The 17,120-nt window shown below is 39.1% G+C and overlaps 1 protein-coding gene across 3 annotated transcripts in view; it reads right to left on the bottom strand.

Moving 5' to 3' along the window:
* Positions 1–17,029, bottom strand: part of LOC126187420 (palmitoyltransferase ZDHHC3) — an 89,207-nt gene extending 72,178 nt beyond the window's left edge. The window contains exon 1 of one of the 3 annotated variants that reach the window (XM_049928491.1): positions 16,836–17,029. The gene's annotated coding sequence lies outside the window, so the exon portion shown is untranslated. The remainder of the gene's footprint in view (positions 1–16,835) is intronic. The other 2 variants (XM_049928492.1, XM_049928493.1) reach the window with 2 other exon arrangements.
* Between the last annotated feature and the right edge of the window lie 91 nt (positions 17,030–17,120).

Here is a 17,120-nt window from a genome sequence, read left to right as displayed (position 1 = left end):
AAGAATGAATGTTTGAATCTCTCTGTGCATGCAACATTCTAATCTTATCCTCATGATCCCTATGTGAGCGATATGTAGGGGATTGTAGTATATTCTTAGAGTAATTATTTAAATCCAGTTCTTGAAACTTGGTTAGTAGATTTTCTCAGGATAGTTAACATCTATCTTCAAGAGTGTTCCAGTTCAGTTCCCCCAGTATTTCTGTGACTCTCTCCCATGAATTAAACAAACCTGTGACCATTCGTGCTGCCCTTCTCTGTGTAAGTTCAGTATCCCCTGTTAGTCCTATCTCGTAAGGGTCCCACAGGCTTGAACAATATTCTAGAACCAATCACACAAGTGACTTGTAAGTAATCTCCTTTGTAGACTCATTGCACTTCCCCAGTATTCTAGCAATAAACCAAAGTCTACCACCTGTATTACCCAAGACTGAACTGTGTGATTATTCCATTTCATATCCCTAAAAAGTGTTACACCAAGGTATTTGTATGAGCTGGCTGATTCCAATAGTGCCTCACTTATATTGTAGTCATAGGATAGTATTTTTTTTCATTTTGTGATGTGCCCAATTTTATATTTCTGATAATTTAGTGCAAGTTGGCAATCTCTTCACCACGTTGAAAGTTTATCCAATTCTGACCAAAAATTTATGCAGCTTCTTTCAGATAGTACTTCATCATATATAACGGCATCATCTGCAAAAAGTCTGAGGTTGCTATTAATATTGTCTGCAAGGTCAAAGGTCATTAACATACAACATCAACAGGAAGTGTCCCAAAACACTTTCCTGTAGTACACCCGAAGTTACTTCTACATCTTATGACTCTCCATCCAAGATAACATGCTGCATCCTCCCTACCAAGAAGTCCTCAACTTGGTCACACATTTCACTTGATACCCCATATGCTTGTACTTTTGACAGTAAGCATAGGAGTGGCACTGAGTCAAATGCTTTTCGGAAATCGAGAAACACTGCATCTACCTGGTTGCCTTCATCCAAAGCTTTTAGTATGTTACGTGAGGAAAATGCAAGTTGGGTTTCACATGATCAACGTTTTTGGAACCGATGCTGGTAGGTGTTGAGGATACCTCAATATGTTTGAGTTCAGAATATGTTCTAAGATTCTACAAAAAATTGATGTTAAGGCTACTGGATGGTACTTTTGTGGATCACTTCTACTGCCCTTCTTGTAGATGGATGTTACTTGTGCTTTTTCCCAAGAACTGGGGACGGTATTTTGTTCAAGGGATCTATGTTAGATTATACCTAGAAGAGGGGCTAACTCAGCTACAAATTCAGTTGGATCAAGTTAGGAGAGAGCTGATGGGAATGAGGGAAGGTAGTAGTGAGGGGTCTGGCGGGGAGATAGCAGTTGGGAGGAGAGCTAGCAGGAGGAGGATGTAGTCTAACAGTGTTGTTGTGGCTACCAGCAATAGGTTTCAGTTGCCGGAGTTGAGGGGAGAGGAGCCTCAAAATGGTGTAGAAGTAGGATATGTGCAGCAGACTATGCCCATGATTAGAAAGATTAAGAGTAACACTAATCTTAGGAAGATGAGAGTACTGCCACCTAGATAGCTGTCATAGCAGAGGTGTAGTCTCTCTATTACAGGAGACCTTAGGAGAGGAGTATCAGGTCACCAGCATTTTTGAGCAGAGAGCTGAGCTGGATCAGGTGATTGATGTTTTAGGGCCTTTGTATAAAGACTTCACGGAAGATACTGTGTGCGGCAGGAAACAGCCTGGACAGAAACGAGGCATACAATATAGGTGATGACCTGAATAAGGCTAAATGGTTGCACCAACCTGTGCACAGTGGCACTGTTCCAGCGGCATGACCAGTCTCATCTTAGCAGCGTTGTAAAGCGCATGTAGATATGGAGCTGGAGATGACGCTGGCGACTGCTGGCTGGGAGCATATCACACTAGTGCCGATGGGGACTGTTGGTAGACGGTGCTACACCTCAACAGGTCTGGGGAAGAGAGGTTGGTGGAGTTGATAAGTGAGAGTGTGCTGGATGGGTGTAAGGGCCACACATGGTCAAACACCTGTTGTGATGGATAGGAGAAGTAGGCCTTTTTTAGGATAAACCAAGACAACAGGCTCCCCTCTGTTAAAAGTTTCTCAACCAGTTAAAGAGATTCCTGCACTGTGTATGTGGGAAATAGAATGCACCACACTGGAGTGTGGAAGCACCATGGACATTCAATCAGAATTATCTATCATTCATCAAAATGTGCAGCCTGGTTAAGAATAAAGTATATCAGCACGAAGTTGAATTACAGTCTTTGAGCTTGGCAGTGTGCATTACCGTGCACTGGTGCAGAGATGACGAATTGCAGCAGATAGTGTTATCGTGATATGAATGTGCAAGTTCCTACGGTAGATCTACCTTAAAAGGTGGGGGATCATGTACCTATATCAGGAGTGGCATACACTTTAAGTTAGTGTAGATAAACACTTTGAATTGTCGGCCATCAAAGTAACAAAGCTAGTGCTTATAAGAAGGTAATTGTTCTGTGTGTTTACTGCTCACCTAGTAGTAATGAGAGCAATTTCTTCAACAAATTACGTGAAGTCCTGGAAAGGGTCCCTACCCCCAAAACTAGCTTAATAATATTTGGAGGCATGAATAGTTACTCTCAATGCAGGACTGCACTCTGCCTGTAAAGCTGCATTACAAGAATGATGACTGTGCACACATCGCTCTGCAGAAGTTCCAGACACTGAAGGGTTTGAAAAAAGGCGTTGGTCCAATGACTGCCATGAGTCTGGAGAAAATGATTTGGAAATTCGAAAAGAAGGGTTCTTTTGGTGTGCAACCTGGTAGAGGGAGGAAAAGAATTGATTCTAAGTGAGTGGAATCAATGGCCACAGCAATGCAGGAGGAGACGAGTGATGGTGTGCAAACGCGTAGTGCACGGAGAACTGCCCGAACACTGAACATACCCATGAGCATGGTGCGTAAAATCTTACGAAACATCCTTCTTTGCTATCCATTCAAAATTACCCACGTGCACGAGTTGCTTCCTGTTGACCTGCCAACAAGAGAGACCTTTGCTTTAGAATTTCTTGCTCACATGAAATGGACAATGATCGGCAGTGGAAAATTTTATGGACAGATGAAGCCCACTTCCATCTGACCGGATACATCAATACACCGAACTGTCGAATATGGACAACAGAAAATCCATCCTGAAAAGGTCACTGTGTGGTGTGGGTTCATGGCATCATTTATCATAGGGCCATATTTTTTCAAAGAGACATGTGCTCCTGGTCCTGTTACCAGTACTGTCACTGGTAACTGCTATGAGTGTCTTTTGCACAACCTCATCATTCCACCTCTGCACATTGCAAATCCAGTTAAGCAGCTGCTGAAGCGCCATTTCGGAAATGCTAGAATTATCAGCCCCCATTTCCCAATCACATGATATTAATCTGTGTGACTTCTGGCTGTGGGGCTATTTGAAAGATGTTATGTCCAGTGTTATCTGCACTGAAGGCAAGCATTGCGCAACACATTCTGAACATGACTCTGAAAAAACTTCCATCAGTGTGGAACACGCGGTTTCTTGATTTCAACTTGTTGCAGAAAACAGTGGACAGCATATTGAACATGTTTTGCACCAGTCACACGGAAATTAATAATCCGATCTGCATTTTGATTAATGCTTTTTATGTGGTTTTTCGCCTCAGGACAATTAAAAACCAATGTGATTTATTCTTTTTAAGCAGTTTTTGGCCTGAGAACAATTAAAAACCGATTCTTCCCATCCAATGTGATATAACCTTGCGTGGTAGATGGGCTTACATAACTAATAGTATCACACCTGTACATCCATGCACACTGAGTAGTACAGTTTGTTTAATGTCAAACGTACACCTTAGGCATTGTTGTATGACTCATTTGTCATTTGTAGTTGACCACTATTAAATTATGATGCTTACAGTGCCATCTATTGCTACATTTTGTAGCTATTTCTTTTTCTTCTTCCATACCTTTTCCCCCTTTTGATGTCATCCTGACCAGTGGTGTTATTTCTACAGCAGTATGAAAGTTTAATTATAATCACTGTGTATAATGTAAAAAATATAAGGAAAATGGTGTGGGACAGTGTAAAACAAGAAACTGGAAAAGGCAGACACAAGTATAATACCATACAAATCAAAGATGGGGATACGGTAATAGAAAATCCTCAGGAATCAGCAACACTTGTAAATGATTATTTCTCTGGTACTACAGAGAAGGTGCATCAAATCTTCTTAAAACACAGGTAGCACCTGCAATGACTTACACAGCATGCACAATGATGTCATTTCTCACAAAAAAAGAGTTTAAAGTTAGGAAGACTATACGACAATTAAACCGCAAGATGCCAGCAGCTATATAAGAATTTCCTGTCTCCGTTCTAAAGGCATGTATAGATAGCATACAAGCTCCAGTAACATAATAAATGAATGTTAAGTTCAGGAGTTTTTCAGAGTACCTAAAGCGTGAAAGAGTGGTGCCCTCACTAAAGGTAAGTAATATGGAAAGCACTGAGAACTGCAGGCCAGCTTCACCACTGTCTTCACTCTCAAAAATAATTGAAGCAATCATGAAAGAGATACTGATGAGTTACATAAATAAATCTTCTTCTTTGAAGCAATCATGAAAGAGATACTGATGAGTTACATGAATAAATCTTCTTCTTTTGCTTTCGCCTTTGTCCTGCTGTTTTCACAGGGTCGGCACAGTTACAGTGGATTTGACACAGTTAATTTGAAGTGGTGGCCAGATGCCCTTCCTGCCACCACCCCACACCCTCCGGGATGGAATCAGTGTACCCCAGCTGTTGGCATCCAGTGTAAATCATGAAATAGTGAGGATGTGTTTCAAATGTCTGCAAGTCGTGTAACTGAGGCGGAACTTGGGGACCAGCCCAGTATTCACCTAGTGGAATGTGGAAAACTGCCTAAAAACCACTTCCAGGCTGGCCGGCACACCAGCCCTCATCATTAATCCGCCAGGCGGATTCAGTCTGGGACTGACGCGCCTACCCGAGTCCAGGAAGCAGCGTATTAGCACTCTCGGCTAACCTGGCGGGTCAGTTACATGAATAAATACAACCTCTTTAATGAATCAGTTTGGTTTCACAAGTGGAAGAAGTACAATATGAACCACTGCAGAGTTCATAAATGTGGTACTTGAAACTCTTGATAGGGGACAATTGTGTTACAAGCGTTTTCTTGGACTTGCTCAAGGATTTTGAGACTATTGGTCATAACATACTATTGTAAACGCTAGACATGCTAGGTATAAGGGGAACAGCGAATAAGTGGTTTCAGTCTTACTTGGTAAACAGGATACAAAAGCTAGAGATTGTTCACACATCTGCAACATAGATGTTCCTAGGGGAAGTTTATTGCATCTGATCCTGGTCTTAATATACATTAATCACTTTCTAGACAGTGTAAGACATGGAGGAAAAGTTCTCTTTGCCGATGACAGCAACATCATCACTGATAAAAGATCATAACTCCTATCAGGGAAAGGATATGAAACCCTCAAGGATGTTTACCGTTGGAGAGTATGTAATAAATTAACACTGAATATAAACAAAATGAACACTATGCACTTCACCATAAAGAGGGGTAACAACTCCGTCACAATAAGGATGAACAGTGTAGCATAAACAAAGTTTTTAGGTATAGACACTGACTGTCAGCTAACATCGAGTGAATATAGAAAGATATTAGCAAAACGAATGTCATCAGCATGCTATGCTCATATGGTATTAGCATCAACGACTTGTGGTGACATACTATGCCTACATACAGTCAGTTCATAGCTAAGGGATTCATTTCTGGGGATCGAAGGCACAAAACATGGACACAGTTTTTAAACTGCAGAAGAAGGCCACAAAAGTAACAACCGGAAGTAGTAATAGGGCTCATTGTAAAGAGTTATATATATATAAAAAAAGATTAGAGCATCTTTGCTGCACCTAGTGAGTACATATACCAATCTGTGGTGCAGGGAAAAAAAATTAATAAATGCTGCACTAGTAATTCTATACATAATTACAGAAGAACAGCCAGTTTGGAGTTACAAGAGCAAAAACTCAAAACAACATTTTATATCAGGGGACAAAAATGTATAATAAACTGCCAAAGGAAGTCAGAAAGATTACTAAAACAACTGTTTGAAAATGCAGCTAAAACATTCTTCACAACTAATGCATATTACACAATTAATTATTACTTAGACGACCTAGGATAGAGAACAATAATGGAGGGGGATAACTAAAGGACCTTGTCACATTTTAATACCCGATTTACTGCTTTCACAAGGACCAGGTGGCACAATTTATAATCCATGATAGTAGTGTCTGTTGGTTTAGTTTTTCAGATACGCAGTAGCACATGGTTGAATATAGAGCCTGGAATTGAGTAAAGGGGCACAAAGCATCTTTTCAACCAAGGAGTCATCAGTGGGTGCCATCAGTGTGTGGACAGTGAAGAAGAAAATTGTGTTTTATATTGCAAGCCACATGAAACAATTTGTGTGTAAATGAAGAAACATTATTCGTTAGAGAATTATCAAATAAGGCAGTGCAGCTCTTAGGACACTGACCTCATAATTGGGAGGATGGAGCTGCTCTGTCCTTCCATTCTGATTTGGGTTTTCTTGGATCACGAAGGCAAAGATCACAAAGGCCCTTTTCCACAGGTACCTTTCCAAATCTTCTAAAGATTGCAAAAGTAATCCCCTTGCACAAAAAGGGAGCCACAGACAATGTTAACAATTACAGACTGTAGCACAGCTTAGTGGCTTCTCAAAGATCTTTGAGAAGCTCTTTTATAATAGGTTGCTATAGTAAATCATCAGTGTGGCTTCAGGTAATCTAGATTCACAACCACAGCAGTCTATGAATATTTGCACTCCATTCTAATAGCTGTAGATGGAAAGGAAATGGCTACTGGAATATTCTTGGACCTATCCAAAGCATTTGGCATTTTAGATCATGGTATCCTACTACGTAAGTTGGAAAGAAAGGGAATTATAGGTATTCCAAATGAATGGATTAGATCATATCTTACTTGCTGGCAACAAAAAGTTGTTTACAAACAGGACACAAAAACTGAAAACATTTCAAGAACAACAACATACACATCAGAAAAAAACTACCAGCAAATATGGTGTGTCACAAGGATCAACATTAAGTCCTATCCTCTTTCTTTTGCATATTGATGACCTGAATGACAATGTCCATGCCAAAAAGAAAACTTTATTTGCAGATGATACAAGTATTTTGACTACAAGGTCAGACCAAAAAGAGCTTCAATTAACTACAGATGCATCATTGCTGGAGCTAACACACTGGTTTGAAAAAAATAAACTTATAATTGACACTGGGAAAACAGTGGACATGAACTTTCATACACCCCACTATAAACAACAAAATGAACACGCATTGAAAATAAACAACAAAATTGTAAAATTAGTTGATAATAATAAGTTCCTAGGAATTTATCTGCAGAGTGATCTCAAGTGGAATACACACATTAAAGCTCTTACAACCAAGCTATCATCAATCTGTTACATGCTACGGATACTAAGCACAAGCTCTAATAGAGAAATAGTAATACAGGCATATCACACATATTTCCAATCAGCAATCCAATATGGAATAATATTTTGGGGGAATGCACCCTATAGTCTATCTGTTTTCAAAACCCAGAAATGAGCTATCAAAATCATCTGCACATAAAGAGGCAAGGTTCATGTCGCTCTCTTTTTCCTACTCTAAAGATACTGAACCTTCCATGCCTATATATATTTGAAACAACACTCTTAGTAAGAGAATATTTAAGAACCTCAAATGCCTATCAGCTGAACAGCTCTGTGCACAATTACACAATGAGAAATGGCAATAACATTCATGTCTCATATTCCAGAACATCAGCCTACCAGAAGAGTGTCCTTCATAGAGGCACACAATTGTATAACCACCTTCCTAACAACATCAAGTTGGTAAAGCAAGACAGCTGGTTCAAAAGTCATTTCTGATGGACCACAGTTTCTACTCTGTAAATGAATACCTCTCAGAATGAAACAGAATTTTATAATGTTAAATTAATAACCTGACAAGATCACAGGACCAAAACTAAATAAATAAATAAATAAATCAAGGCCATGGCCAACCACTCGTCCTATCCCTCTAAGCTACCTGTCCAACTCTCTTAAATCATGTTATTTACACTGTGCTTTATACTTTGGCCCACTGATTGGCATTGTGTTACCTTGACAAATCCTGTATCATTGTGAAAGGATTCTGGGAAGGACAATTAAATAAATACATAAATGAAACAAGCCTCACTATTGGTAAGATACACGCTGACGAGCCAAAACCTTACGACCACTACACACCATAAGACTGAATGCCTCTTGGGTGCCAGAAAATGATGAAGTGGGAGAGATCAAATAACTACGGAAGAGGTACTAAAACAAGTTAGTGAGAAAAGAAATGTGTGGCACAACATGCCTGAAAGACAGGATCAGTTAATAGGACACATCCTGAGGCATCAAGAACTAGTAAAGTTGGTACATGGAGAGCTGTAGTACTTGGACTGAAGACCACTACAATGTAACAAACCTGTATTTTCACAGTTTCTCAAACCATGCTGACTGAATGTAGTTCTTTCGCACACATCACATGAAACTTCACCTGAGCAAATACTGTGCGGATTTGGAAGTCACAGAATATGCCTGTTACACATGTAGATGTTCTCATGTGTGCTTTTAAAAAGTTATAAGGCAGCAATGGTAATGTTACTGATGACAGCACCATCAAAGCAGAATTACTAAACATGCTTTTTCAAAATTCTTTCATCAACAAAGAGACACTAGACATTCTAGAACTCTGCTGTGCAGACTTGGAGGGGTGGGCTACATAATGGAACACCAACTGTCATCGTAGAAAATCTGGACAGGAGGAGAAATGATAAGTGAACAGGATATCACAGTAAAAAGATATACTTAACTTATATTTCTCCAAGTGAATGAAGACTCATTACAAATAATGCAGCAAGAAATATAGAGGCCAGCTATCTCAATATCAACAAGGAAGAGGGTATGTGTGCTAAGCATGAATGATGGTCATAGCGAAGTGGTTCTGAGCACAAATGTGTTGAGTGCCTGTCGTGGGCCGTCCTATATAAAGGTGGCAGAGGGTGCTTATAGTCCAGAGCTGCTAGAAGCATGGCTCAGCAGGCATGGGTCTGCCAGATCCCATGAGACTGCTATCAGTGCCACACAGAAACTTGAAATTCCATCTGCTATGATGCCCATGTGGTGATATCGATACATGATATCACAAACTCAAACCAAGAACAGCTGCCAACATCAGCAATTTGGAAGTAGATACCCAAGTATAGCAAAGCAAATTAAGTCACTTAATAATGAAAACTATATCTCAGTTGGGCTCCTTTCACAGTATGCTTTTGAAATAGTTCCATTTTCAGGAATCATATACAACTATTCGCTCTACAAAAAGTTTGTACCTAGAGACTGGAAATTTGCACAGGTCACAGGAATATACACGCAAGGGAATCCACTGGGTCATAGACACATATCAGTGGTAATAATTTGAAGCAGAATTTTGAAAGAAATACTGTGTTCCAATATACCTTGAAGAAAACAATCTATTGACACAAACCATAACAGAGTCAAATATTGTTCTTGTGAAATATAACTGGTCCTTTGTCCACTCAAAGTAAGGAGTACTGTTAACAGGGGAACCAAGCTGACTCCATATTTCTGCATTTCCAGAAGGTTTTTGACATCATTCCTCACAAGCAGAATCTCCAATGGAGCAACGCCTCACTGTGCGGCCAGATTCATGATAGTCCGTTAGAAACGTCACAGGTTATTAATTTAAGAGAGAAAATCTGAGCAGTCCTCTTAAGACTGTTTTCACATGATATTGTTGTTTACTGTCAAGTAAAGTAAAAATCAAAGCTAATTACAAATTATTTATACAAGATAACAGCATGGTACAAAAAGTGACAACTAACTCTGAATAATAAAATGTGTGAGTTCCTCAATTAGAGTATACCAGAAGTTCCATTAACCCTCCCAGGGGACACCGCCTTATAGTAGGCACCTTCAGTGCCGGGCGGGAGGGTTTGCGTGCTTCAGTGAAGTCGAGAGCTATGCCAGCGGTAGCATAGCTACTGGCAGGGTCTCCCAAGCCGGACTGGTCTCGACAGAGGAGCCAGACAAAGTGTGTCCCACAACATAGGGCAGGGAGGGCTTTAGAGGCGTAGTGAAGCCAGCTTCCCTAGATGAGTAAACCTCATACAAATCCTGGTCCTCCAGGTTGGGGGTTGGGCATGGGGCTAATAACCCCATACTGTAAAAAAAAGAATATTACGGAAATTCAACAGAAGCCTCGGAAACTGGATGGAAAGCATGTATCACGACCCCGGCAAAGGAAACGGATAAAGGATCTAACATTAGCATCGTGGAATGTGAGGACAATGCTTCAGCCTGGAAAAATGAAAGAAATAGCCAGTGAAATTTTAAAATTCAAATATGATATTGTAGGGCTACAGGAAATAAGATGGCAGGCGAATGGACAGATAGATAAACCTGAGTACTCATTGGTATATAGTGGACCAGAAGAAAGAACAGGCCAACTTGGAACAGGATTTATAATAACTAGGGAAGTTAGGAAAAGCCTTCTAGAATTTGAACCTATAAATGAAAGGATGTGCAGACTCAGACTAAAAGGTAAATTTAGGAATATATCAATAGTTAATGCACATGCACCAACAGAGGAAAAAGAGGAGATAATTAAAGAACAGTTCTATGAAGACTTGGAAAAAGTATGCTGTGCAGTACCTAAATATGACCTGATGCTAGTAATAGGAGATCTTAATGCAAAAATAGGGAGGAATGAACATCCGTATGGAGTTTCTGGAAAATATTCACTACATGAAGAAAACAATGAGAATGGAGACTTACTATGCCAATTTGCAGCAAGGAATAATATGATTATTAAAAGTACCTGCTTTCCACATAAAAGGATCCATCTGGGTACTTGGAAGTCTGCAGCCAATGGAGTAGTCAATCAGATTGACCATATTTTAGGGACTGCACGCCACTCCACGTCAGTTACGGATGTACGGAGCTGCAGAGGACCAAACTGTGATTCAGACCACTTTTTGATAAAATCAGTCTTGAGAGAGAAACTGTCACTAACAAAGGGCAACAGAATGGGAAAGATGATGAAATGGAATACAGACAAACTGAACATCCCTGATGAAGTAAAAAAATACCAAGTAACACTAAGCACAAAGTTGAGCAATGAAGAGACCACAGTAGGAGTAGATGAAAGGTGGAACAGGTTTGAAAAAGCCATTAAGGATGCTGCAGAGGAAATAATAGGCATAAGAAGGAACAGAAGAACCCAGGAGTGGTTTGATGAAGATTGCAGGTCAGCAATAGAGGAAAAGAACAGGGCAAGAACAAAAGTGCTACACAGAGAAACCAGAAATAATGTGGAACAATATAGAGAATTAAGGAGAAGAGCTAACAGACTGTGCAAGAGAAAGAAAAGAGAGTGGAATAAGAAGAAATTTCAAGAACTAGAAGAACTAAAGGAACAGAGTGAAATAAGAAAGTTCTATCATGCCATGGAGAAGAAGTAAAAACTTTGAGGTTCGCCGATGACATTGTAATTCTGTCAGAGACAGCAAAGGACTTGGAAGAGCAGTTGAACGGAATGGACAGTGTCTTGAAAGGAGGATATAAGATGAACATCAACAAAAGCAAAACGAGGATAATGGAATGTAGTCAAATTAAGTCGGGTGATGCCGAGGGAATTAGATTAGGAAATGAGACGCTTAAAGTAGTAAAGGAGTTTTGTTATTTAGGGAGTAAAATAACCGATGATGGTCGTAGTAGAGAGGATATAAAATGTAGACTGGCAATGGCAAGGAAAGCGTTTCTCAAGAAGAGGAATTTGTTAACATCGAGAATAGATTTAAGTGTCAGGAAGTCATTTCTGAAAGTATTTGTATGGAGTGTAGCCATGTATGGAAGTGAAACATGGACGATAACTAGTTTGGACAAGAAGAGAATAGAAGCTTTCGAAATGTGGTGCTACAGAAGAATGCTGAAGATAAGGTGGGTAGATCACGTAACTAATGAGGAGGTATTGAATAGGATTGGGGAGAAGAGAAGTTTGTGGCACAACTTGACTAGAAGAAGGGATCGGTTGGTAGGACATGTTTTGAGGCATCAAGGGATCACAAATTTAGCATTGGAGGGCAGTGTGGAGGGTAAAAATCGTAGAGGGAGACCAAGAGATGAATACACTAAGCAGATTCAGAAGGATGTAGGTTGCAGTAGATACTGGGAGATGAAGAAGCTTGCACAGGATAGAGTAGCATGGAGAGCTGCATCAAACCAGTCTCAGGACTGAAGACCACAACAACAACAACAACAACAACAACATCATGCCATAGGCAAAATGAAGAATAGATTCCAACCAAAAACAACGGCCTGTTCCAGTAAAGATGGGAAAATGATAAGGGAGGAAGAACAGATAGTGGGAAGATGGGCAGAGTATTTCAAAGATACACTAAGCACCAGCCTAGAAGATGAAGAGACAGCTGCACAAGAGGGAAGAGTGGAGCTGGAAGTAGACAATGAAACCAATGAGGCAAGAAAGCCAACACTCCAAGAGGTCTCCCAGGCTGTGCACAAGTCAAAAAACAATCGAACCCCTGGGGAAGACAGCATAATTGCTGAATTAATAAAAACTGGTGGTGAGGCTGTAATAAAGGAACTGCACACATTAATATCAGATATATGGGAAACAGAAACAATGCCAGATAATTGGAAAATTGGAATAATAGTCCCCATTTATAAGAAAGGGGACAGAACAGCATGTGAAAACTATAGAGGTGTAACACTCCTAAGTACAGCTTATAAGATCTTCACAAGTATATTAAACAAAAGGATACAGAAGTGTGCAGAAGGCATACTAGGGGAATATTAGTGTGGCTTTTGACCAGGCAGAGGAACAACTGATCAAATATTTGTGATAAGGCAAATGATGGAAAAGTTCTATGAATATGATATAGATCTGAATTTCTTATTCATCGATTTCAAACAAGCCTTTGACAGCATAAATCGGCAAGAACTATACAGAGTACTGAAAGAAGTTGGTATATGTGCTAAATTAATAAGACTAATCAGAATGACAATGACAGAGACAAGAGCAAAAATAAAGGTCCTTAGCAGAACAAGTGATAGCTTTGACTTTAATAAAGGTGTGAAGCAAGGGGATAGTCTCTCCACTGTCCTATTCAACATAGCCCTGCATAGTGCAGTAAATAAAATCAACAAAAGAGGCACCATATTTATGAAAACTAGCCAGATATGTGCATATGCTGATGACATTGCTGAAGAAATACCAATACACTCCTAGAAACATATCGGGCAATGGAAACAGAAGCCTTAAAAATTGGCCTCATAGTAAATGAAAACAAAACAAAATATATGGTAATGTCACAATCTGAGGCCAGAAGAACCCCTAAAAACCTAAACATCAATGGGAAATGCTTCAATGGAGTGTCCTCTTTTAACTACTTGGGAGCCCTAATAACAAATGATAACAGTATTGGAAAGGCTATAAGGGAAAGAATACAAGCAGGAAACAGAGCTTACTTTGCAAATATGCAGCTTTTCAAAAATAGCCTTGTTACAAGAAAAACTAAACTGCTAATATATAATTCCCTAGTCCGCCCAGTTATCACATACGGCTCAGAGGTATGGACGTTGACAGAACACGATAAAAATGCTCTAAGAAGCATGGAGCGGAAAATACTACGCAAAATCTATGGGCCAATAAGGGAGGAAGAAGGCTGGAGAATACACTACAATGCCGAATTACAAGAGTTAATACAAGGCAGGGACATAGTAAAATTTGTGAAATCACAGCGAATACGATGGCTAGGACACTTGGAGAGAATGGCAGAGGATAGAATTCTAAAGAAAATGATGAAAGGTATGATCCATTCAGTTAGGCGAAAAGGGAGACCTAGAAGAAGATGGATCGATGAGGTAATAATGGATATCAGCAATATGGGAGTCCGGGGGTGGAAAAGAGCAGCAAATAACCGAGAAGTGTGGAGGAAGATTGTTGAAGAAGCCAAGGCTCACCAAGGGCTGTAGAGCTACTGAAGAAGAAGAAGAAGAAGAAGAAGAAGAAGAAGAAGAAGAAGTTCCATTAAATTTGGTTACACGATAAAGCACACAAATTTACAGGTTGTTGATTCAACTAGATACCCTGGGATTACAATTATGAACAACTTAAACTGGAGCCATCAAGGAGAGGATAAAGTAGGGAAGACAAACCAAAGACTGCGTTTCATAGTCAGAATATGTGTAGGCCTATGGTGCAACAAATCTACTAAAAAGACTGCCTACACTATGCTTGTCTTGCCTCTTCTGGAGTACTGCTGCATATTACTGCATCCTTGAGTTATTGAATAGTTCAAACGTGGGCAGCTAATTTTGTATAATCACAAAACAGGGGAGAGGGTGTTATGAATATGATAAGCAAGTTTGCAGGGCACTCATTAAGGCAAAGGCACTTGCACTGCAGCATGATCTTTACACGAAATTACAATGACTAACTTTCACCTCTGAATGCCAAATTATTTGATATCAAAGCTCATCTACATGCAATAAGGTTTCCATTTACTCCGTGTGCTGTTCTGGTGCGGAATGGTAGATAAACAGCCTAAAAGTGATTACAGGAACCCTCTACCAGACACTAAAGCGTGAATTACAGAGTAATCATGCAGAAATAGACCACAGGTGCTCATAAACACAATGTTGAGCATGCTTATTGCCCAACAACAACAACAACAACAACAACAACAACAACAACAATAATTACACTTTTATCTTCCTCTGCTTACCACATTTTGGACTGTGTGATCACCATTGGCTCAAAACTATTCTCACATGCGAAACACTCAAAAGAGATCTTACCCACTAGTCTAACACCATGACTACAGTCAGGGTGCTGGCAAGTGTGACAAGTGTCATCTTTACTCATTTTCTGAGCATAAAATGTATTTGATTTGATATCAATTGTTGCTACACACAAAAATAAAAATTCAGGCTTTAAGATAAATTCTTTCATATTCAAATTCATAATTTAATTAAATATGATGGGTATAACGAACTGCTTTTCTAGTGTGTCTCATTATATGGGTAACAAACTAGAGTAACTGTCTAATGTTGTTATCATCTAAAACATGGTCCAACAACTGTCATACACTCTATATATGTAAGATTTACTGGCCTAGTAAATAAATAAAATACACAAACATGGAAAAAGAAGAAATAATGAATTGTATATCAGATTCCTCGTGACAGTGACCCACCCATCAACTCAATTTTCAAACAATACATATAAAACGGAAAGGTTCCAATTTAATCTCCATATCACACATCAGTCAACAAATAGTACAGCCTAGATGGCATATCAACATAAACTCTCCACCACTCATTACTCACAAGTGCTCAAATTTGTAACAAGAGACAAGATTGGAGGTTGCTGTTGTTTATTTTTCTCTGGAGTGAGGCAATGGACAAAAATCTTAATTTTCAGATTTCACTGAGGTGACCTGTTTTGGTAGATTCTTTCTAACTGCACTAGAAAGAAGAATCTGGTATACCCGAACGGTCACAAGGAACACAAAGTTCCAGCTCTGCGTACAACAGGACATTGCTAAACGATATCGACCTAAAATACAAAATTTCACTGTTAGGCCTAAAACTAAACTCAGATATAAACTTAAATTGATATTATTAATATCACTCACATATTCCACAGATAATTCTAAACTGATATGAAAAAAGTGCTTTACTTTCATCAAACTGTGGGTACTTGAAGGTGAGTATAATATGAGCATTATGCACATTGATTTTCTCCACAAACTTTATACAATAGTACTATTGTTTACTTGTACAGGATAAGTAATTAGTAAATATTATTAATAGCTTCTCTCCCCTCCATTCAACAAAACAGTTCCGTGTTTATTCTTGGAGAATAAATGGCGTTTCTTTAGCTGTAATTGTTACTGTCATCAAAGAAGGAGACGCCCATACGCACAAATTTTGATAATTATACGCTTAAAATACACGTTTGTGCAATGATATGTTGTATTTGGATAACACTGATAATCAACAATATTGTATCAAATTCATTACGATTGTCATAATACACATTCTACAATTTCTTTACCGTATTCGTTTTATTACATGTCCCTAACTGTCAAAGCCCCAAAAATGTAATTCCTGCCATTCACCAAATCCATCTATCTTACTAATAATTCCCGTAATCCCCAAACATCTGTAATGTTAGTGCCATCTTTCTTCACACTTTTCACTTGTGATTAAAGCAGCCTTATCTGCATTGGAGCAATTTCTTGTAACATCCAGTATTACAAATACTGCTTAGTTTTATCTAGTGCATGAAGTAATTGGGTGTTGTCATTTATTGCAACATTATGTTGGGTGCCAGTTTCTACGAGTATGGACTTCAGGAAAGAGGTTATGTTGATATGTCAACATAAAGAGGTGTCTCTATTTACTGTGGAAAAATTATAACGATAACGTTAAAACTCTGAAATTTATTTCAAAGTTTTGTTTGTGTGTCAACAAAAATAATGGTCGGGACGATGTGGTATGTTTTCAGACAGAACGTATTTACAAAAACATTAATATGGATGGTCAGCGTGTGGTCTCAAGCTCAAACATCATACCATTTCTTACTTTCAGCACCATCACAAACCAGCTTCACCACGCTTACATTTCATGCGCCACTTTTTCACTTTTCATGCTGTTGTTTCTCAAATCATCTCTACTAGCAGTTTATCAGCTGCGATAGACTAGTACCAACACTGTCAAATAAGTGAATGTGAAATATTTTATGCTCTCAAGACTTGTTCCGTACTAACTTTTAAGAATTAAGAGAACTAGACCGTCATAATAAAACAAGACATCATTATGATGTGTGAAACTTCCAATTAATAGCTGTTCACGAAATA

The sequence above is a fragment of the Schistocerca cancellata genome, chromosome 5 (genome assembly GCF_023864275.1).
Source record: "Schistocerca cancellata isolate TAMUIC-IGC-003103 chromosome 5, iqSchCanc2.1, whole genome shotgun sequence".
NCBI lineage: Eukaryota > Metazoa > Arthropoda > Insecta > Orthoptera > Acrididae > Schistocerca > Schistocerca cancellata.
This window is presented reverse-complemented; position numbering and strand designations above follow the sequence as displayed.